Here is a 22862-nt window from a genome sequence, read left to right as displayed (position 1 = left end):
AATTGAGAACCTTTTCCATTTACTGCTATATAATTTCTTGGTAGATGGCTTATGAGAAGACAAGAGAATCTGTCTTGTATCTTCTGAAATTGAATGAAGCCTGGCAATTAGGGGAAGTGGATTAGCCAAGCAGTCAGTTTCGGGGACTGCAGTGAAGGATGAAGGTCCCCTGACGGGTGCATCAGAAGGTCTGGAACTGGGTCCAGGATCCATGGATCTTCCAACAGATGATGGTGGAGAAACAGAAACCAAATCTGTCGAGGTCAGTAGGGGGCTATGAGTATAACAGTCCTTACCAGTGATTTTGCTTTCTGCAAAAATCTGGGTATTAATGGAAAGGGTGGAAATGCATAAAGGAGACCCGGGGGCCAATCGTGTAGAAGTGCATCTCTCGGGGGATGACCGGGAGGTGGTATTAGGGCAAAGTAGCTTCTGCATTTTGAATTGATGTGGCTGGCAAAAAGGTTGCAGCAAGGCTGGCCCCATTCGCAGAAAATCAACTCTGCAACCTGTTGTTTGAGAGACCACTCGTGAGGGAGCATTATCGCCCTGCTTAGCTTGTCTGCTATCACGGTGGATTCCCCAGGATGTGCATTGCTAACAGAAAATGCTGGGACAACACAGCCCATTGCCAGACCCTGAGGGCTTCTTGACAAAGGGGGTAAGACTTGTTTCTGCTTTGTTTGTTCAAGTACCAGACTACTGACATGTTGTCCGTCTGAATTGCAATAGTTCCTAGAGGAAGAGAGTCCTGAAAATACTGCAACGCCATAAGTACTGCTCTCAACTCTAAAACGTTGATGTGCAGATGTGATTCTTGATCTGTCCATGTGCCTTTGGCAGTCTTTCCCTGAAAATGCCCCCCCACCCTATCAGGGAAGCGTCCGTGGTCACAATGGCTACTGGGGGGAGGAGAACAAAGGGTCTTCAGATTGTGACATGAAGAGATGTCAACCACCACCGAAGGTCTCTCCTACAAGAATCCATGATGAGAATCATGTGGTGCATTGGTAGTTTCTGGTAAGACCACTGAGCGAAGAGGAGCCATTGAAGAATTCGCATATGCATCTTTGTGAGTGGTATAGCCAGGATTGCTGCCGCCATCAAACCTAGTACTTTCAATACTTCTGCTACTGTAGCTTTGTTCTTTGACATTAGTAAGCTGACGTTTTGTTGGAGAAGAGAGACTCTTTCGACAAGGAGATGTAGAGTGGTAGTTGAGGTATCTAATTCTGCTCCTATAAAAACGGTATGCTGCGATGGCGATAAGGCAGACTTTTCGAAGTTGATTGTAATGCCCAATTGATGGCAGAGTGTCAGAGTGTATTGTGTTGCCTGAGTCAATTGATGCCTGGTGGCAGTGGTTAGGAGCCAATCGTCAAGGTATGGAAACACCTGGAATCCTAGACGTCTCAGGTGAGCCATGACCACTGCCATGCATTTGGTGAACACTCTGGGGGCTGTAGTGAGATCAAAGGGCAGGACTCGAAACTGGTAATGATTGGCTCCCAGCCGGAAGCACAGATGATCTTTGGAGCGTCTGTTCATCTTTATGTGATAATACGCGTCCTTGAGATCTATGGAGCATATCCAATCGCTTTTCCCTAAGAAGGGAAGAATGGACTGAAGCATGACCATTCGGAACTTCTCTTTCTTTACGAACTGGTTGAGTCTGCTGAGGTCCAAGATAGGTCTCCAGTCCCCTGTTTTCTTTGGTACCAAAAAGAATCTAGAGTAAGTTCCGAATCCAACTTGGTCTGCTGGGACTGGTTGAATGACTCTTTTCTAGCAATCTGTGGACCTCTACGATTGCTTGTTCCCGGAGATTGGGTGAAACATCTGGGATTCTCTTTACGGGAATGGGAGGGGAAGAGAATGGAATGAAATATCCTCTGGAAATGATGCTTTGTACCCAAGTATCTGATGTTATGTTTAGTCAGGCTTCTGGGTACAAAGACAAGCGACCCCCGACTGCCTCCAGAGCCGAACAATCGGGCCCCATTTCAGGGGAGCTGGTAGGGCTGACCGGAGAACTGACCCCTGTCACCCTGTTGCTGTGGACCCCCTCTGCCGCGGGGGCAGCATCTACCGTTAAAAACCCCTCCTCTGCCTCTAGAGGGGGTTTCTCCACGTGTGTCCTGAAAGGCTGCCTGTGCTTTTCGGAACCACATTTTCCCTCCCCTAGGGCCCTTCGGGTAGGGCTGAATAGGGGTCGAAAAACGGACTCCAACGGCAGATAAGTTCTTGCCTTCCTGCTCACACCTGGTTAAAGTTTCCTTTACTTTAGGCCCAAACAGTGATGAGCCATCGAATGGGGTATTAATAAAGGAAGACAAAGGGTTCCACAAAGGAACAGACGCATCCAGGCTTGTCTTCGAACAGCAATGCCCGAACTAGTGGCTCTACTCGAACCATCAGCTGCATAGGATATGAGACGCATGGACAAGTTTACCACTGAGTTTAGGGTAGCGAGCTGTGCGTGGACTTTGTCGGCCACCCCTGCAGCTACCATACCCTGGAGAGTATCTCCTAGCTCTTTCAGGAGATCTCTCTGCAGTCTTGTAAAGTGGGTTAAGTAGTTCAGTGATCACAGAGAAAAAGTCGCTGAACTAAACATGCGCTTCCAATATCTATCCATGACCCTAGAATCTCTGTTAGGGGGATGGATAGAGTTGGATGTCTCAGATACTTCCTTTTTGGTGGCTGCAGCTACCACCATGGCATCAACAGGCACTCCCTTTGCCAAAAATGGCTTGTTCACTAGGGCAGGCATAATTTTATTGGGTTTATGAGGAACAGGTTCTATGGCCGCCGGTGACTCCCACGACTTACGAGAAATCAGTTCCATGAGCTCGTCGTAAGGCGGAGACACCCAAGAAGTGGAAGGTTGAGACCCAAAAGCCTTCAGGAGCACGGACTCATCCTCAGTAGGGGTCTTGGACTGCCAATTGCCCCTCTGACTAAGGATCTCTAGTATCTCTGCAAAGGATCTCTGCAAAGGAGATATCCTCAGAGGGGGACCGAGGAGTCCTTTCTGACTCATCTAAGTCCATGTCAGATGTCAAGAACTCCTGTGGGGAGTCTAAATGCCTAAATGCCTCCTCTTGCACAATCTCTTCCTGGGCACCTCCTCAGTGGGGGGATCTGGGGAGGTCTTAGAAGAGTAGGGGATGCCCTGTGGGGGTACTTGAGGCTCGGGGTCTCTACACTTAGAGGGACCAGTAGATGAAGAAGCAGACACAGGAGCTTGAGGGGAGAGGGAAAGCTGAACCAATGTTGACATTGTCTTTGCAGACAAAACTCTCCTCATAGCATCGAAGGCACCATGGCTCCGACGAGAAGGAGTGGACGGACGCGAGAGTACTGTCCGATCCTCCCGCACAGAAACCCTGGGCTCCGAGCCTGAGGTAGGAGCCGAGCTCATCCGAGCCGAAGCCCCGAGAGGAAGAGTCGGCACCGACAAATCAGTTCGACTATCTTCCCCGGACCCGACGGGAGAGCGTCCGCTCCTAGAGTCCTCGGTCGGTGCCGAGGACATCCGAGTAGATGGAGCCGATAACACCGGTGCGGGTATCAGCTCCATGGATTCGACAACCAAGGGTTCAGTTTCCTTTGGCTCCGAGAGTCCATTACAGCTCGGAGGAGGAGTAGCCAAATCGTCTCCATGGTCTTCAGCACCGACAAGCTGGTCGGGGCCGACAACAATTTGGCAAGTCCTGGTGCCTGTAAAAACTTCTGCACTAGCCGATCCATGTCCAAATCTGAAAGGTTGACTGAGGACTTAGCTGAATGCACCGAAGGTGCTGATTGGAGCAGAGGGGAAGAAGGAACTTCAGGGACCGGCTCCAATACCGACAGCTGGCTCTAAATCAAAGGTATACCCGGTTCCGATGTCTATGGAACCGATGACCCTCCTCCTGAAATTTTTGCCTTTTTTGCCACTTTGTCTGAAGATTTGGATTTTGAGGATTTGGAGGGCGTACTAGTACCCTCATGGCTACTCAACACCTCGGAAAAAGATTGCTGTAGCAATCCCCTGTCTATAAGTTTCCTCCTTCTCTCCAAGAGGACTCTTGAAGAAAAGGAGTGGCAAATGCTGCAGGTGTCTTGGAGGTGTTTAGCCCCCAGACAGTAGACACATTGAATGTGTCCGTCAATGACGGACATTTTCTGTCCACAATCTGGGCATTTTTTAAATCCCGATTTAGGATGGGATTTCTCCTTCTCATCCGACATATTTAAATAAAACAAAGAGTAAACTGCAAAAGGTAAAACAGTAAAGTCCTTTCACTTGTAAGGATCCACAAACAACTAAGCCCAATATAGGCACTATCTATAACAATGTAACTAGAGATTACAAAAATAAGGCTAAAGAGGCCCCCAGAAAAAAAGCCTGACTATTATAAAGATTAATAAGAGTAAATAGGGCTAAAGGCCCACACAAACGAAGAAGCCAACAAAGCACTAACTTTTAAACTATTTATAACTATTGAAACTATAGATTATATATTGAAAAGACCCAATACTAATACACACTTTGTGTCTTTCGGCTTTTCCTGGTTAGGGGTCGCCACAGCGGAACTCCGGTCCGCTAATGATTGGTAGTTGATTTTTATGTGCCAAGTTACCAGCCCTGACGCACAACCTTCAACGAAGGTATGCCCATTCATGCATGTCTCCACACAGAAGACGCTCTAGCTGAGAATCGAACTGGAAAGCATCTTACTGTGAGGTGACAACGCTACCGCAGCACCACCACCGTGGGTGCAATACTAATACACACTATTTTTTTAAACAAAAAGGAGAACTTTTTAAATAGACTTGCTGTTAATTTTTTTAAAAATGGTCCGAGCTAGCTGGATCACCGAGATCTCTCTTGCCGCAGCAAACTAGATCTGAGGTAATTCCAGCAGTGCATTGTGGGATAAGGGGCTTGGTCTCGAGCTACTGGCAAACCTTGAGCTTTGCTATTGGCCGTGTTGGAGCAGAGGATCGGCTCAGAACCCATCAGTGAGAATCAACGACGAGATTTAACAACTTCACATGCTCTGTTTCACGTGAACAGGGAGTCTATTTCAGAGAGGTGGCAGTTTGTGGGAGACAAAGCTGTCTCTTCAGCATCTGTTAATGTCACAAGCTAGGTTGAGATTGCTAGAGCAAGTGACTCGAGACATTTCACTTGTGGATGTGCAGCATTTCCAGTAGGGCAGGGTTGGAGACTACCCTATAGGCCAGGCACAAGTCACTTCACAGCAGCCTATAAGATACAGAATAAAGTGAAGGGTTTTCAACCTGTCCATGAAGTTCATGGTTTGGAGTCCCTGTATTTTCTTAGTGAGAAATCTCAGCAGTCTCTCCAGCTGCTGCAGGTGTCTGGTGAGATACATGCAAATGAGTGCATTACACTCTATTAGTGGTCTGATGAGAGTAGAGTTATAACATCCCTTGACCTGGATGTTATGCCCTAGTTTATGAGGTGCACTACATAGAAGCCTTTCCTTACCACTGTGGAAACTTGGCGGTCAAAGTTCATACTGCTTATCAACATGTGTTCCCAAGTCTCACACCCCTGGGTTGGAACCCAGGGGGGGTTGCTGTCAATATTGAAATTTGCTGGGTATTCTATTTTGCCAAAGGGAATAATAATGCATTTTTTTGCATTTAGTTTTAGACCATGGCTTTGGCACCAATCATTTGTTTGTGCTACCCTTCTTGTAATATGTTGATATCATTGGGGGATTCAGTGATTGCTCCCAGTTTGCAATCAGCAGACTTGGTGAGCCAAAGGCTGTCTATTTTGGCCTGGCCTTGTGAGAAACAGATGTCAAACAGAAAGGGGCCCAGCACAGACCACTGTGGTACTCCACTGGTGACATGTCTATTGGTGGAGGTGGCAACACCAATTTTGACAGAGTCGGTTGGCTACCCATCTAGTAACGTAAAAGTTAATCTCTAAGTGGGAGAGTTTCTCAAAGACACCAGAGTGGGGAATTGTGTCAAAAGCCTTGGCAAGGTCGAGATAGCCTGTGTGCACCGTCTTACCTTAGTCCATGGCTTTCTCAAAGACATCTACCAGATTTAATAAGCATGATCTACCCTTAACGAAGCCAAAGTGGGTTGGGTCCAGCTTTTGGAGGTCATCTATGTCCCTGTTGATAAGGTCCATGCTTATTCCTTCCATGGCCTTGCAGATGAGGCTGGTTAGACTTATGGGTCTGTAGTTACCAGGGTCAGTTGATGGCTCCCCTTTGTACAGCGGGATTATTGTTGCTGTTCTCCATTCTGCAAGCACATAACCAGTTCTCAAGCTATGATTGAAGAGAATGCCAAGTAGGTCCGCTAGTTCTTGTTTTAGATTGTTTAGTAAACAACCTGGATTATTATCTGGTCCCATTGAGGCTCTGGTTTTGGCCTTTGCAAGTACAAAAATGACCTGTTCTGTAGAGTTACGAGGCAGAGGACTGGTGTAAGGTATGCTTTGGGATATGGTGGGTGGGGATGGGGGGGTGAAGCTTGCGCTGAATCTGTCAGCTAGTAGGTTGGCGACATCTTCCTGTGTAGTATGACTGATCCCATCTACAACCAATTCGGCACATAGCTGGGCATTCCCTTTTAGACTTGGGGCATAGATAAAGAATGCCCTATGTTTATCCTTGGCTAGGGATACGATTTTAGTTTCATAATTAGCTTTAGAAGAATTTACAAGATTTCTGATTTTCCTGTTTAGGTTTAGGAGGGAACCTTTCCACTCTAGAGTGATATCCCTCTTGCTTTTGGGCAAAAACTTCTTCCTCTTACTATACATCTATTAATACTTGAAGTCCACCATGGTGACTTGTTTTTATGGAAAGACCTGGTTTTAATCAAGTCAAGTACAGTGGAGTATATGCAGTCACTTAAGTGTTTGCATAGGACATTTGCATATACTTCTGCATAGTGATCATGGGTGTCTGCAGTAGGTGGTATGAAGCTTTTTATACCATCACTTAGTAATCTGTAGTTAGCTTTGGTGAAGTTTTTTTTTTTTTTTTTTACATATTTTGTTCCTGTGAGAGTGTCAGTTCTCGTAGTTACTTCAAACAAGACTGATTTGTGGACTGACCTAACCAGGGAGGGCGTACAGCCCCTAGTGGGGGTGCAGACTATTTGTTCCAGAGCATTTCTGTTAAAGTCCAGGAACCTCTGCGTAAGTGTTTTTTTGCTTATGTATGTCCCCCAGTCTGTGGAAGGATAGTTGAAATCTCCCATGACTAAGGTGTTGTGCCGTATGGCAAGTGATTCCAGTAAATCAAGTTAGGTAGTGTGCTTATTCTGGTTCATGGTGGGGGATCTATAGCTAGAAATGATGCGGTATGGTACCTTCCCAATTATTACACATGGAGTAGTTCGAGAGAGTCATAGTGTTTGATCAGTCTCCAAGTGTATTTGGTTTTAATGAAGATGGATACACCTCCACCTTTGGCTCTCTCATGCTCATTTTGAGGTTTGAACATGTGGAAGGCATTGTAGCCTTGCACGGCTGGGTGCTCTCAGCAGCCCTGAACCATGTCTCAGCAACTGCACAGATGTCAGCATCCTCCAAGATGAAGAGTGCTTCCAGGGAGTGCAGTTTCGTGTTTAAACTCCTAGCATTAAGCAGCACGACCTAGAGCACAACTACATACATCAGATCACTGCTCCAGCAACCTAAACTATATGGAATGAATATCACAGCCTAGTAAGAAAGGAAAGAGGAAGCCGGATCAGAGATGAGAAGCTTGGAGAATAGTCTTAGCAAAGAATGTGCTAGACCTAAAGAAGGCATGTAGTTTGTAGTCTTTGATAATGGTGTGCACAGATGGCCAAAGTTGCTGCCTCAAGTATACTTCTACAGCCCATCCCCTCCCAAAAACACATACGTAGCTAGAGCCCTGGTAGAGTGGAACCTGACTTTGGAACAGTTTTCAAATGGTGAAAGCAACAATAATAATAGTATGGGATAACCATTTAATAATAGTCTGTTTAGACACTAATTACCTTCATAAGAGACAAAGTTGATGAGCATTCCTGAAGGTCTTTTCAGTGTAGTATGAGTTGCCTATGAACATCCAGAGTGTGAAGAACTCTTATCTTCCTGATTTTTTAGCACTGGAAAGAAAACAGGAGGATGAAAGTACAGTTGTGTACACTTACCACAAATATACATGTTAGAGTGTATTCACTGTTGCAGTCATCACACTTGGATTATCTGCCTGCAGGTTGCCCTCAGTCGGCCCGAATACCAGAGATTTAGTATTTCTGCATCGGATGCTGATGCTCCAGGACTGACAGGTCATCAGGGGTATAAAAACAGGCAGCCAACACTATTACATCAGTTTTTCTTGCCCCAAATGTCAGAACCCCCCAATTAGGGAGCTACGTTATGGTGGGGAAAACACCACCAGTTAAAAGTAAATACCAATACCCTAGAAGGGGTGAGTAATAGCCATAGAGAGGAGAGAGAGAGAGAGAAAAAAACGGGGCTGGAGGGAGTGTAACCAAGACTGCAAGAGTGAATACACTTGAACATCCACATTTATGGTAAATGTACACAACTGTACTATGTTCTTCGTATTTCACTGTTGCAGTCATCACACTTGGGTGGATTCCCAAAGCTGAAGAAGGGTGGAGGCAGTCAGGAAGAGTTAGGGCTGGCTAGTATGCCTTGCAGGACTGCTGTAGCAAAACCTGCCCTGGATTTGGAGAAGATAGGCAGGTGGTAATGCTTGGTGAAGGTGTGTACAGTACTCCAGGTAGCAGCTTCCAGGATGTCCCTGGTAGGGACTCACCTGAGAAATGCTGTAGAGGTAGATGTTGCCCTAATGGAATGTGTTCTGATCCCCTGAGGGGTTGGTTTCCCATGGTGCTTGCAGCAGGAATGGATGCAGTGTGCTATCCATTTGGAAATTGTTTTGAAATGGCCTTGCCCTCTGCCCCTGTTGTAAAGCTGACTAGTAACTGGTCAGATTTTCTGAAGGGTTTAGTCCTATCAAGGTAGAATCTGAGCTGTCTGTGCATGTCCAAGGAGTGCAGGATCCTTTCCCCTTTATTTTGAGGATTAGGGAAGAAGGTTGGCAAATGGATGGATTGGTTGAGAACCACACTGGACACCACTTTTGGCATAAAGGAAGGGTTAGTCCTGAGAGAAACCCTGTCAGCATGGAAAATAAAAAAGGGTTCCACAGCCATCAGTGCTTGTAGCTCAGACACTCTTCTAGCTAATGTGATGGCTAGAAGCAAGGTCGTTTTCAAAGAGAGGAATTTTAACTTTGCTGATGCAGCAGGCTCAAAGGAGGGAAGCGTGAGCTTTTCCAGTACAAAGTTAAGGTCCCAAGCAGGAGTGGGTGCTCTCCTTTGTGGTCTTAAATTGTTTGCCACTTTCAGGAACTGTTTGATAAGAGGGTGCGAGAAGAGAGGTGGCTCAGTATTGTAATGAGCAGAAATGGCTGAGGCATGTATCTTAATGGAGGAGAAGGATAGGCCTTGGTGGAGTAGATCTGCTAAGTAATCCAGGATTAGAGGCAGGTAGGGCAGTATTGTGTCCTCTTCTTTAGACTGAATCCATTAGCAGAACTTTTTCCACTTCTCAGCATACAGTTTTCCTGTGCTGGGTCTTCTGGTTTCAAGAATGATGTCCAGCATCTGCTTGCTTAGAGTTGCTGGGGAAGAATTCACAGAATAGGCCAGGCTGCAAGATTTGGGGTTTGCAGTTGTGGATGCAAGATCTGTCCCTCCTGCTGGCAGAGCAGGATTGGGTTCTGGTGTAAGTGCCAGGGTGGCACCGGTGTCAAGCTGCGCAGGAGTGGGAACCAGTGCTGGCGTGGCCAGTCTGAGGCAATCAGAACTGTCCTTGGTCTATCTTGTTTTATCTTAAGTAATACTCTTGAGAGAAGGGGGAAAGGCATAGATTGAAAGATTTACCCACTGAAAAGATAGGGCCTCCACTTTCCAGGCCCTGCTGTGAGATTCCTGGTGCAGAAGTTGCTGAGCTGGTGGTTGTAGGGGAGGCAAAGAGATCCACCTCTGGGGACCCCATTTCTGAATCAGAAGGTTGAAAGTGCTGGGCTCCATCTGCCACTCATGTGGGTCTAGGAGATTTCTGCTTAAGTCGTCTGCCAGTGAGTTTTGTTTGCCTGGCAGGACGTGAGCTTGCAGATGGACTTGAATGTCCAAGGCCGTGTTCCAGAGGGCCATGGCTAACCTGCAGAGTGGGTAGAAATGGGTTCCCCCCTGCTTGTTGATGTACCACATAACTGTGGTGTTGTCTGTTTTTATTAGCAGTTGTCCTGGAAAGAGTAGGGATCTGAAAGCTGTCAGTGCATTCTGCACAGCTAGCATCTCTTTTTGGTTGATGTGCAGATGAATTTGACTTGGGCTCCAGTGGCCCTGAATACATTTGCCGTCCATGTGTGCTCCCCAGGTATAGTCTGATGCATCTGTGGTTAGGGTCCGGGCAGCGTGGCATTGAGTAAATGGCAGTCCCTTGTTGTGATTGCATGCTTCTGCCCACCAATGGAACTCTGGCCTTAGACAGGGTATGTTAGGAATGACTGTTTACAAGTCCTGAGAATATTGGCACCAAAGTCTTTTTAAGTACCAGTGAACTTTCCTCATATGCAGTCTTGCATATGGAATTAGCAGTATACATGAGGCCATGAACCCTGGGGCTTGCAGTATTTTTCTTACGGATAGCTGGGTTCTGGTGACCATTTGTTTGAAGTAGTCTGTCAGATAGACTTATTTTTCTGAAGTGAGGAATGCCATCTGGGAAGTTGTGTCCAAGCTTGCTCCCAGGAATACAATCTTTTGACTGGGTACCAGTTTTGATTTCTTTTCATTGATGGTGTACCCCAAGGAAGTGAGAAGGTTTTTTTTTACAAATGTCAGGTGCTGCAGCAGCAATTCCTGACTGTCCACCTGAATCAGACAGTCATCCAAGGACGGGCAAATTTGGATAATTCTCTGCCTGCAGTATGCAATGGTTGGAGCCAGGCATTTTGTAAATACTCTGGGTGCAGTAGATAAGCCAAAGTGAAGTGCAGAGAACTGATAATGCATAGATCCTGCCCTGAAATGTAGATACTTCCTGCATGACTCCCTTATGGGTATGTGCAGATAGGCTTCTTTTAAGTCTAGGGTGACTAACCAGGCATCCTTGGCTAACATAGGAAGAAGCTGTTGTAGGGTAAGCATTTTGAATTTTGGTACCACCAGGAAGCTATTGAGAACAGAAAGATCCAGGATTGGGCGCCAAGAGCCCTCTTTCCTGGGTACCTGGAAGAGTCTGGAGTAGAATCCTTGACCCCCCTGTTCTACTGGAACCGGATGAATAGATTTGATATTGAGCATTGAAAGTACTTGGTTTTGAGCCTCTACCCACCAGTTTGGAGGAAGGTCTGGAAACCCGCTTGGGGTTGGCAGTGAATGGAAATAAAATTTGTACCCCTGGGATACAATGTTGAGGACCCACTGATCTTGAGTGATGGACATCCAGTTTTTTGCATGAAGGGCAAGTTTTCCTCCTAGGGGCACAAGCAACTGGGCAGGGCTGGGGAGTGAGTAAACAAGTCATTGTGAGCTTTTTCTGTAAGGAGGTGGCTTACCACTCCCTGCTTTAGGGTTGGGGCACTCCATTGTTTAGGTCTCCGCATACCCTGAGACTGTAGTCTGGGTGGTCTGTTTCCCCTGGGTCTGGTTTGAGAAGGCCTGGAGGGGGCTGGAAAGGACCAGTGTTTAAAAGGGCAATGCCTACTGAATCTAGAGGGTTGCACTTGTAAGAATTCTTTAACAGTCTTTATAGACTTAGGTTTTTCTTCCATCTTTTTAAGAACCTCTTCTGCTTTGGTGCCAAACAGTCCTTATTTAAAGCGGAGCGTCTAGTAACTTTGATTTGACATGGTCTGGCAAGGTCTGTTCCTTCTGCCAAGCATGTCTTCTCTGTACAGAGCCACTGACTGCTGCCCAGCAAGATGTTTCCAGGGTGTCAAAGCCACACTGCAAAGTATGTTTGCTGACTTGGCTTGCAGAGTGCATAAGCTCCTGCAATTCTTTATTTTCTGCACAGCTTTATTTTCTGCACAGTCTGAAAAGGTTTCCACTTTTTGTTTAATAAGTTCCATAATATGTTGCTGGTACTTCAGCATGTGAAACTGACAATTCAATGCACTAATAGCGAGAGTTGCATAGGTATATACCTTCTTACCCCATCTGTCCAAAGCTCTGGAGTCCCTGTCCAAAGGAGTGGGATTCTTGGCTGTAGTAGGCTTGATACCTTTAGGCCCCTGGGAAATAATCGCTGGGTCAGCAGTAGGATTCTTGAAAAGAAATTTGTGAGTGTCAGGTACTCTGTAGCACCCATCTGGTTTCCTAAGGGCAGGAGGTAAGGTGTCAGGAGTAATAATCTATTCCATAAAATCATCATCCACAACATCCAGGACAGGGTGTATTGCTAAAGGCCTGTGCTGAGGCAACTCTAGAAATTCTCTGAGTCTTTTTTTGGACTGAGGATAGTCTTGGCATTCCCAGTGAAAATGCTCTCTTAAGGTATGTAAGGTTTTACCAAAAGAAAAATCCTCTGGAGAGGAGGCAAAGGGAATGGATTCCTTTGCATCTGAATCCTTATAAGCAGATAAGGGCATGTCTTCATAATCAGAAATCTCAGAATCATCGGACTCCTGGTCTGTAGAAGCTGAAGGGGACTGAACTTTGTCTCTTAGCAGGGGAAGGCTGATTTCCCCTAATCAGCATAATAAGATATTCGGACATTCTAAGTATTTGTTTTTGGTGGCATGGGAGCAGGTGCATGCACTTTGGTTGTCGGTTTTCTAGGCGTACTGCATAGTCTGAGCCTAAGAAACTCGGTAGTTTTTAGTTAAAAAAGAAGTCGTCGGTTTGAGTCGAACATCGGTTGAGTGAAGAACTGCCTCAAAAGCCGGTGTCTGCACAGCGGCTATGGACCCATCCAAGGTAAAGACATCCGCAGGTTCCATAGTCGAAGAGTTGTCTCGCAGCATACCAGACTCCGAATGGGTCTCGGTAAAGACCTGCGAATCCACTGAAGTGGGCATCAGTGGCTGCAAAGGAGCCTCACTGAGTACCGGCAGACTGGTGGCTAACTTAACGGAAGCGTCATTGGCAATTTTGGACCCATGTGGTCTGTCTTTATCCTTACGTTTTTTCAGAATATCAGTAGTCGGATGGCTTACCAAAGCCATTTCAGAATACAGAGATCAAGAGCGACATAATTTAGTGATAGAGAGCCCGACGATGAATGGTTCAGGCGTTAAACAAGTCACAAAACTGACAGCGAGGGACGTCATGGTCTGGGCCTAAACAGGTGATGCAGTAAGAATGAAAATCTCTGTGAGGTATTTGCTTTCCACAGGTAAGACAACTGTTAACTTTTTCTGACATCGGTTAGAACAAGAAAAAAGGATCCCCAACAGGGTACTTAGCTTTAGAAGACTTCAGGATTATTCAATTTGTAAACGTAAATTCAGGTAGTGACCAACCAGCACTTGCAAACTGCTTCTGCTTTGGGCTCCTCAGCAAGAAAGACTGATGTAATGGCGTCGGCTGCCTGTTTTTATACTCCTGATGACCTGACGTCAGTCCTGGAGTGACAGCATCCGACACAGAAATACCAAGTCTCTGGTATTCGGGCCGACTGAGGGCTACCTGCAGGCAGATAACCCAAGTGTGATGACTGCAACAGTGAAACATGAACATCAGCTTAGTGTAAACTCTAAAACAGCCCAAGGCATAAATGAAGAATTTGCTTTCAAAGCTACCCTACTTTTTATGAAAAATGAAATGGGGTGAGTCACCATGTGAAGAAAATCAAAACACTGTCATCTATGTTAGCATGTCTTGCAGCAGACTTGTGTATATTCTCAGATTAACCTGTACTGTATGCCAGCATATCTACTTGTGAAAATGTAAGCAAGTTTTAAAATGTTGAGCATTTCCCTGTTTATACAGAATGTTTACAGAATCCGTCACTGTTTTGATGTATTTCGAATTGCACATGTTTGAGAGGGACATTCTAAAGTCCTTTGGAGAAACCACTAAACAGTGAGTGATGTCATTAGAATGTCCCTGGTTGCTAAGTGATTTAAACAGCTGATTGACAGAAAAAAACTTTGTTTCAAACAACTGACTGTTATTTTTATAATAAGACAGTTGAGACTGCAGTTTGTCAAGTACTGAGCAGTTTGAGAAGAGCAGCTGTTAGTGAAGAGTTGCAGTTAGTGAATACCTATAAGAGAGAGCTCACCAAAAACTGTAAGCCTGCCTTGGCCTTTCTGTTATGTGTTAAGATTAGATCAGAACAGTATTCTTTAGTTTGATTAGGAAAGTAGAGTTATTAAGACATAATTTTTCTAGAATAATGGACTCCTATAGTACAGTTGTGTACACTTACCAATTCACTGTTGCAGTCATTACATTTGGGTTTTCTGCCTGTAAATAGCCCTCAGCTAGCCTGCATATCAGAGTCTTGGATTCCTGCATCAAACGCTGTCCCTTCTTCCATGACATCAGGTCATCAGGGGAATAAAACATGCAGCCAACACCATTACATCAGTTTTTCTTGCCCCAGATGTCAGGTGCCCCCATAATGGGAAGCAATTATATGTTATGTTACACCTCCAACAAAACGCAAATACACCAGAAAGCTCAAATACAACAAAACAAGAAGGAAAGGTAGAGCCAAGAGAAGTCAGGGGGGGCTGGAGGGAGGGTAACCAGGACTGCAACAGTGAATACACTCGAACATCTACATTTATGTAAGTGTACACAACTGTACTATGTTCTTCAGGTTTCACTGTTGCAGTCTTTACATTTGGGTAGATTCCCAAAGCTAAGGAAGGGAGGAGGAAGTTAGAGAGCATTAGGACCAGCTATTAAGCCCTGCAATACTGCAGTGGTAAAACCAGCTCTGGATTTAGAAAAGATAGGCATGCGGTAATGCTTGGTGAAGGTATTAACAGAGCTCCAGGTAGCAGCTTCTAGGATGTCCCTGGTATGGACCCCTCTGAGAAAGGCTGTAGAGGTAGATGCAGCGATGGTGGAATGTGATCTTATCCCCTGTGGGGTAGGTTTTTCCATGGTGCTTATAACAGAAATGAATACAATGGGCTATCCATTTAGGAAATGGTTTGCTTTGAAATGGCCTTCCCCTCTGCCCCTGCAGCAAAGCCAACTAGTAGCTGTTCAGATTTTCTGAGAGGCTTACTCCTGTCCAAATAAAATCTATGTTGTCTGTGCACGTCCAAAGAGTGCAGAATTCATTCTCCTTTGTTTTGTAGATTAGGAAAAAAAGGTAGGCAAATGAATGGACTGATTTAGGGCCACACTAGACACCATCGTGGGCATAAAGGAAGGATTGGTCCTGAGGGAAACCCTGTCTGCATGGAAGATAATGAAGGGCTCCACTGCCAAGAGGGCCTGTAATTCAGATACTCTTCTTACTGAAGTGACTGCTAGAAGGAAGGCTGTTTTCCAAGAAAGGAATTTCAACTATGCAGTTGCAGCTGGTTCAAAGGGAGGGAGAGTGAGCTTTTCCAATACAAAGTTAAGGTCCCAGGCTGGAGTAGGGACTCACCTGGGGGATCTTAAATTTTTAGATCCTCTGAGGAAGTGCTTTAACAGGGGGTGAGAGAAGACGGGTGGTTCAGTATTATAATGTGCTGAAATTGCAGAGGCATGCATTTTAATTTACGAGAAGGATAGGCCCTCGTGGAGCATTTCTGTTAAGTACGGAAGAATATCAGGTAAACTGGTTACCGTAGTGCCCATACCCTGGGTCTGGCTCCAGGAACAGTATCTTTTCCACTTTTCAGCATAGGATTTTCTAGTACTAGGTCTCCTTGCTTCCAGAATGACCTCTAGCACCTGCTTACTGAGGGATGCTATTGGAGAGCTCAAGAAATTAGCCAGGCTGCAAGGTTCAGGGTTTGAAGCTGAGGGTGCAGAATCTGGCCTGCCTGCTGGGACAGCAAGAAAGGTGTCTGAGGTAGGTGCCATGGATCCGGCAGTATCATGCTGCGCAAGAGGGGGTACCAGTGCTGGCAAGGCCAGTCTGGTCAATAAGAATTGTCCTTGGTCTGTCCTGTTTGATCTTTAGCAGAACCTTTGAGAGGAGAGGTAGAGGGAAAAAGGAATAAACCGAGAGGCTTCCCCAAGTAAAGGACAGGGCATCCACTTTCCAAGCTTGCCTGTGGGGAGTCCTTGTGCAGAATTTGTCCAATTGGTAGTTCTGGGGGGAGGCAAACAGGTCTATCTCTGGAGTCCCCCATTTATTCCTCAAGAGGTTGAATATTTTTGGTTCCAGTTTCCATTCGTGTGGGTCCATGAGATTTCTGCTTAGGTCGCCTGCCAGTGAATTTAGCTTGCCTGGCAGGAACTGAGCTTGTAGGTGCACTTGGTAGCTCAAGGCTGTGTTCCACAGAGCCATGGCTAGTCTGCAGAGAGGGTACGAGTGGGTTCCCCCCTGCTTGTTTATGTACCACATAACTGTGGTGTTGTCTGTCTTTACCAGTAATGGTCCTGGAAGCATGCGGTCCTTGAAGGCTGACAGGGAATTCTGTACAGCTAACATTTCTTTTTGGTTGATATGCAGGTGCATCTGACTCGAGTTTCATTTGCCCTGAATGCACTGCCCTGCCAAGTGAGCCCCCTATTGCATAGTCTGATGCGCCTGTAGTCAGCGTTTGGGCGGCAGGGGGTAGATTGAAAGGGAGCCCCTTGTTGAGGTGGTAGACCTCTGCCCACCAAAGGAACTCTGTCTTTATACAAGGAATGATAGGAATCATTGATTCCAGGTCCTGAGAACGTTGACACCATAGGCTTTTTAGATACCATTGTAGTTTCCTCATATGCAGTCTTGCATATGGAATTAGTAGACTGCAAGAGGCCATGAACCCCAGGGCTTGATAAATTTTCCTTGCAGAAAGCTGGGTCTTTGTGGCCAGTAGTTTGAAGAAGGCTGTCAAACTTGTTTCTCTGGCTCTCACTTAAGCCATCTGGGAAGTTGTGCTCAAGCTTGCTCCCAGGAATACAATTGGTTGGCAGGGTACCAGATGATAATTCTTTTCATTTATGGTGTACCCCAGCAAGGTTAAAAGTTTCTTTACAAATGCCAGATGTTTTAATAGCATGTTCTGGCTTTCTGCCTGAATTAGACAATCGCCCAGGTATGGGTATATTTGAATATTTCTCTGCCTGCAAAATGCAATGGCTGGAGCTAGACACTTTGTGATACCCTGGGCACAGTATATAAGCCAAAGGGAAGTGCAGAGAACTGATAGTGCATGGAGCCTGCTCTGAAGCGTATGTATTTCCTGCAAGATTCCCTTACTGGAATGTGCAGGTAAGCTTCCTTTAAGTCTAAGGTTGCCAATCAATCATCTTTGCCTAGCATAAGAAGCAGCTGTTGAAGTGTTGCATTTTGAAATTTGGGACTACCAAAAAGGTGTTCAAAACAGAGAGGTCCAGGATAGGATGCTATGAGCTGTCTTTTCTGGGTACCAGGAAAAGTCTTGAGTAAAAACCTTGCCCCCTTTCTTCTGCTGGGACAGGTTGAATAGCCCTGATACTTAGAAGAGACAGAACCTGCTGTTGAGCCTCTGCCCAATGATTTGGGGGTAGGTCTGGCCAACTGTTTGGGGTTGGTAAGGTGTGGAAGTGGAATCTGTATCCTTGGAAAACTATATTTAAAACCCATTTGTCCTGGGTAATTAGTTCCCAGTTTTTTGCATGCAGGGAGAGCTTTCCTCCTAAGGGAGTAGGCAGTTGAGCAGGGCTTGGAAGGGTTAAGATTAAGTAATTGTGACATTTTTCCATAGGGGGTGTCTTACTACTTCTAGCTTTGGAAGTGGGAGCCCCCCCACTGCTTAGGTCTGTCTGCAGCCTGAGACTATAACCTAGGTGGTCTGCTGTTACTGGGTTTGGACTGAGAAGTCCTGGAAGAGACTAAAAAGGCTCAGTTCTTAGAAGGCCAATGCCTACTAAATCTGGGAGGCTGTACTTGCAGGAAATCTTTTACGGTTTGCATAGATTTAGCTTTTTCCTTCATCTTTTTAAGGACTTCTTCTGCCTTGTTGCCAAACAGGCAGTCTTAGTTTAAGGGAGCATCCACTAATTTAGCTTTAACATGATCTGGCAAATTTTGCTCCTTAAGCTAAAGCATGCCTTCTAAGTGCAGACCCAGTGACAGCAGCCTTGCAAGATGCTTCTAAAAAGTCAAAACCACATTGCAAAGTATGTTTAACAACTTGTTCAGCAGAATGCATTAAATCCTGTAATTATTTATGTTCAGCACAGTCAGGAATCAACATAATTTTTTAAGTAGTCCCATAATAAGCTGCTGATACTTTTAACATATGAAACTGGCAATTTAAGGCCCTAATGGCCAAAATAGCAGAAGTGTATACCTTCTTACCCCATCTGTCCAAGGCCCTGGAATCTCTATCAGAGGGGGTAGGGTTTTTGGCAGCAGTAGCCTTAATGCCCTTTGGCCCTTGGGAAATGGCCTCTGGATCCGCAGTAGGATTCTTGAAGAGGAACTTGTGAGAGTCAGGTACTCTGTAAAACCTGTCAGGTTTTCTAGGAGCTGGAGGTAGTGTCTGGGGCCAGGCTAGATTCCAAGAAGGCATCATCTACAATGTCCAGAACAGGAGGGATAGTTAAAGGCCTGTGTTGAGGGAGGAGTAAGAATTCCCTAAGCCTCTTTTTGGAGTCAGAGTAATCCAAGGCTTTCCCAGCTGAAATGCTCCATAACAGTGTGCAAGGTTTCACCAAAAGAAAAATCTTCTGGAAGGGAAGAGGGAATGGAATCCTCTGCATCAGAATCCTCATAGGTATATAAGGGCAAATCCTGGTAATCGGAAGAAACAGAAATTTCATAATCCTGATCAGAAGAATCAGAAGGAAAATCAGTTCTAGGTCTCTTAGAGGGGGAAGGCTGGCTTCCCCTAATTAAAGTAATAAGGTCTTCAGCCATTCTAAGCATTTGTTTTTTAGGCATATGGGCCTGACCATGCAGTTTGGACGTCTGTTTTCTAGGCGTGGGTCGAGTTTTAGGCCTTGATGAAGAAGATGGCGTTGGTTTAAAATGCAAATCTGTAGGCTTGAATACACCCTCAGAAACCGGTGCCTACACAGCGGCTCCGGACCCATCCAAGGTAGAGACATCCGCAGGTTCCATAGTCGAAGAAGCATCTTGCGGGCATATCAGACTCCGAATGGGTCTCAGTAGAGGCCTGTGAATCTGAAGTAGTGGGTATTAGGGGCTGCGAAAGGTCCTCACTGAGTACCAGCGAACTAGCGACTAGCTTAACAGAAGCGTTGTTGGCAGTTTTGGACCTATGCGGTCTGTCCATGTCTTTATCCTTACGTTTTTTTGGAATATTGGTAGTTGGATGGCTTACCGAAGCCATTTCTGGAAAGTTAAACCAAGTAACAAAATAATTTTTTGCGAAAATAGACCGACAATGAATAGTTCGGGGTTTGAATAAGGCACAAAACCGACAGTGAGGGACGTTGTGGTCTAGGCCTAAGCAAGGAATGCAGTACGAATGAAAATCTTTATGAGCTATTTACTTTCCACAGGCAAGACAATTGTTAACTTTTACTGACATAAGTTAAGAGCAAGAAAAAGGATCCCTAACGGGGTACTTGGCTTTTTTCAAAGACTTCGGTTCTGAAACTCAAAAATGAAAATTTCAGGACTCTGCCGACCGGCACTTGCGAACTGCTTCTGCTTCCGGCACTGCGAGTCAAGAAAGACTGATGTAATGGCGTCGGCTGAATGTTTTATACCCCTGACGACCTGACGTCATGGACTGCGGTGGTGGTGCTGCGGTAGCGTTGTCGCCTCATAGCAAGACGTTGTCCCATTCGATTCTCAGCTAGAGCGTCTTCTGTGTGGAGGCATACGTGAATGGGGCGTGCCTTCATTGAAGGTTGTACGTCAGGGCTGGTAACCCGGTACGTAAAAATCCACTACCAATCATTAACGGACCGGAGTTCCTCTGTGGCGAGCCCTAACCGGGAAAAGCCGAAAAACACAAACAAACAAACGACCTGACGTCATGGAAGGAGAGACAGCATCCGATGCAGGAATCAAAGACTCTGGTATTCAGGCCAGCTAAGGGCTACCTGCAGGCAGATAACCCAAATGTAATGACTGCAACAGTGAAACACGAAGAACAGCCTGCAGTTTAATTTTACATTTCCAGTGACTGAGTTCTGGTGTTTATTGTAAGCTATTGATTTACATTCTTGTAATAATTCTAGTTATTATTAAATGTTTTTCATTACTTTACATTGTGGCTGGAAATCTGTTTTTCTTTAGAGATTAGGGAGTGCTTATACATGTTGGATTCCCCCCAGGTCACCTCAAAGGCCTGGTTATTCTGGTCATAGCTATCATTTATTTTGATATTTAATTTTCATAATTGGACACCCCTTTAGAAGGGCAAGAAGAAACACTGATTGCTGGCAGCGTTACCATAATATTTTGTGGAATGGCCACAGCTGGCAGTCTGTATCACGCTTTCCCTGAAGTGTTTGGGTGTGTGAGATTTAAATTTACTTTGAGTGTGAGCATAGCAGAGGTCTTAAACTGGGACACACTGCTCTGATTTATGTAATAACAAAATACATTTGGGGTGGACAGAGGTATATAGTCCAGTCTCAGGAAAATAGAGCGTGTTCCTGTTGTGCTCTTAGGGGAAATTGTGAAAATTGTAAAATATTACTTCTGGACCTAAAAGACGTTAACATTAACTGGACTTCCATTCAATCAACCATCAGCTCCCACGTTATCAATAGATACAACTTCTCCCAAATAGTTAATACTCCTAATAGATCCAATAAAGACAACTCCTCAGGATGCATCCTAGATTGGATTTTAGTTTCCCACCCCAAAAATATCTCAGATAGTGGCACTTTGCCTGATTCTCACAGTGACCAATCATCCCTGTGCAGAAAAGGTAGAATGGATGGGACCATGACCATTCAGAACTTTAACTTTTTCACGTACTGGTTCAGTTTGCTTAGATCCAAAATTGGTCTCAGTTTCCCTATCTTTTTGGGCACTAAAAAGAATCGTGTGCAAGTTCAAAATTTTTCTGGTGGAACCTTCTGGATGACTCTTGTCTAGCTGCTTTTAAATTTCTGGGGCTGCTTCCTCAGACTGGGTGGAAGCTTCTTTCTTTCTTTTGTAGACTGAGATTTGGGAAATTAGTATGAAGTAACCTCTGAATATTATTTTTAACATCCAGGTATCTTTTGTTATGGTAGCACAGGCATCTGGGTGCAAGGACAATCGTCCCCTGACTGCCTCCAGAGGTGGGGAGTCAGGCAGCACTTCTGGAGCACTGATAGGGTCTATCCTGAAAAGAGTCATGGAAACCCTCATTCTGCAGGCCTCCTCTGTCTCCAAGGCGGCGCCTACCATTAGAAGTGCCTCCTCTGCCTCTGAAGAAGTTGTCTCTGCACGGATCTTGGAAAGGTCCCCAAGATCTGCGAAAAGTACAGTTTTGTACCTACCATAAATGTAGATGTTCGAAGATCCACATTGCTGCAGTCCTTACACTTGGGTAGCCCGCTGTCCTCGGTCAGCCCGAATATCAAAGTATAAGGCTGACGTCGGTCAGGGCGCATTTGTCTGACATCAGGACGTCAGGGTACAAATGCGCATGACCGACGTCATATCCTCAGTCTTTTCTTGCCCCAGATGTCAGAAGACCCTAAAAATAAAGGTCAAAACCAAAAGACAGCAAACAACCAACCAACCACCCTTGCACTAACTATATGTACAATACATACAATATACACAAAATGTACAACCCAACCCACACAACCACCTCTAACTACAGAGTGGAAGGAGGGAGGGTAAATTGGACTGCAGCAATGTGGATCTTCGAACATCTACATTTATGGTAGGTACAAAACTGTACTATGTTCTTCATCTCACATTGCTGCAGTCCTTACACTTGGGTAGAATCCCAAAGCAGAGGTAAGGGAGGATGGCTAACTACAAGGAAGCAGGAGCTGCCAAAATGCCCTGTAAAACAGCAGTGGCAAAACCAGCCCTGGACTTAGAGTAAAGTGGCAGGTGATAATGCCTAGAGAAAGTATGCACAGAACTCCAAGTAGCTGCCTCCAAAATATCCTTGGTTGCCACTCCCCTCAAAAAAGCTGTTGAAGTGGCAGTGGCCCTAGTGGAATGAGGCCTAATCCCAGCTGGAATCTCCTTGCCATGATGGGAATAACAGAAAGCAATGCAAAACCCAATCCACTTAGAAATAGTTTGTTTTGACACAGGCTTGCCCTGAGAACTCAAAGCAAAAGAAACAAACAACTGCTGAGACTGCCTGAACCCTTTAGTTCTGTCCAAATAATAACGCAACTGCCTGTGAACATCTAAAGTGTGCAAAATCTTTTCCCCTTTATTTTGGGGATTTGCATAAAATGAATAGTTTGGTTTAAAGCCACACTAGAAACCACCTTAGGCATAAAGGAAGGATTAGTACGTAATGATACCCTATCCTTATGGAAAATCAAGAAAGGCTCAACCGCCATAAGGGCCTGTAATTCAGAAACCCTTCTTGCAGAGGTAATGGCCAACAAAAAAGCAGTCTTCCATGATAAATATTTCAACTCAGCAGTAGCTGCAGGCTCAAAAGGTTGTAGAGTGAGTTTCTCCAACACAAAATTGAGATCCCAAGCAGGAGTAGGAGCTTTTAGGTAGGGGTCTTATATTCTTTGCACCTCTAAGAAATTGCTTGAACAAAGGATGAGAAAACAATGGTGGGTCGCAATCATAGTGAGCTGAA

The 22862-nt window shown here is 45.3% G+C and overlaps 1 protein-coding gene across 1 annotated transcript in view; it reads right to left on the bottom strand.

Annotated features, from left to right (window-relative positions):
• HDAC8 (histone deacetylase 8) overlaps nucleotides 1-22862 on the bottom strand; it is a gene marked incomplete in the record, with an annotated part of 1681410 nt that overhangs the window by 856459 nt on the left and 802089 nt on the right.

The sequence above is a fragment of the Protopterus annectens genome, chromosome 15.part0 (assembly GCF_019279795.1).
Source record: "Protopterus annectens isolate FY-2018-M chromosome 15.part0, PAN1.0, whole genome shotgun sequence".
Taxonomy (NCBI): domain Eukaryota; kingdom Metazoa; phylum Chordata; order Ceratodontiformes; family Protopteridae; genus Protopterus; species Protopterus annectens.
This window is presented reverse-complemented; position numbering and strand designations above follow the sequence as displayed.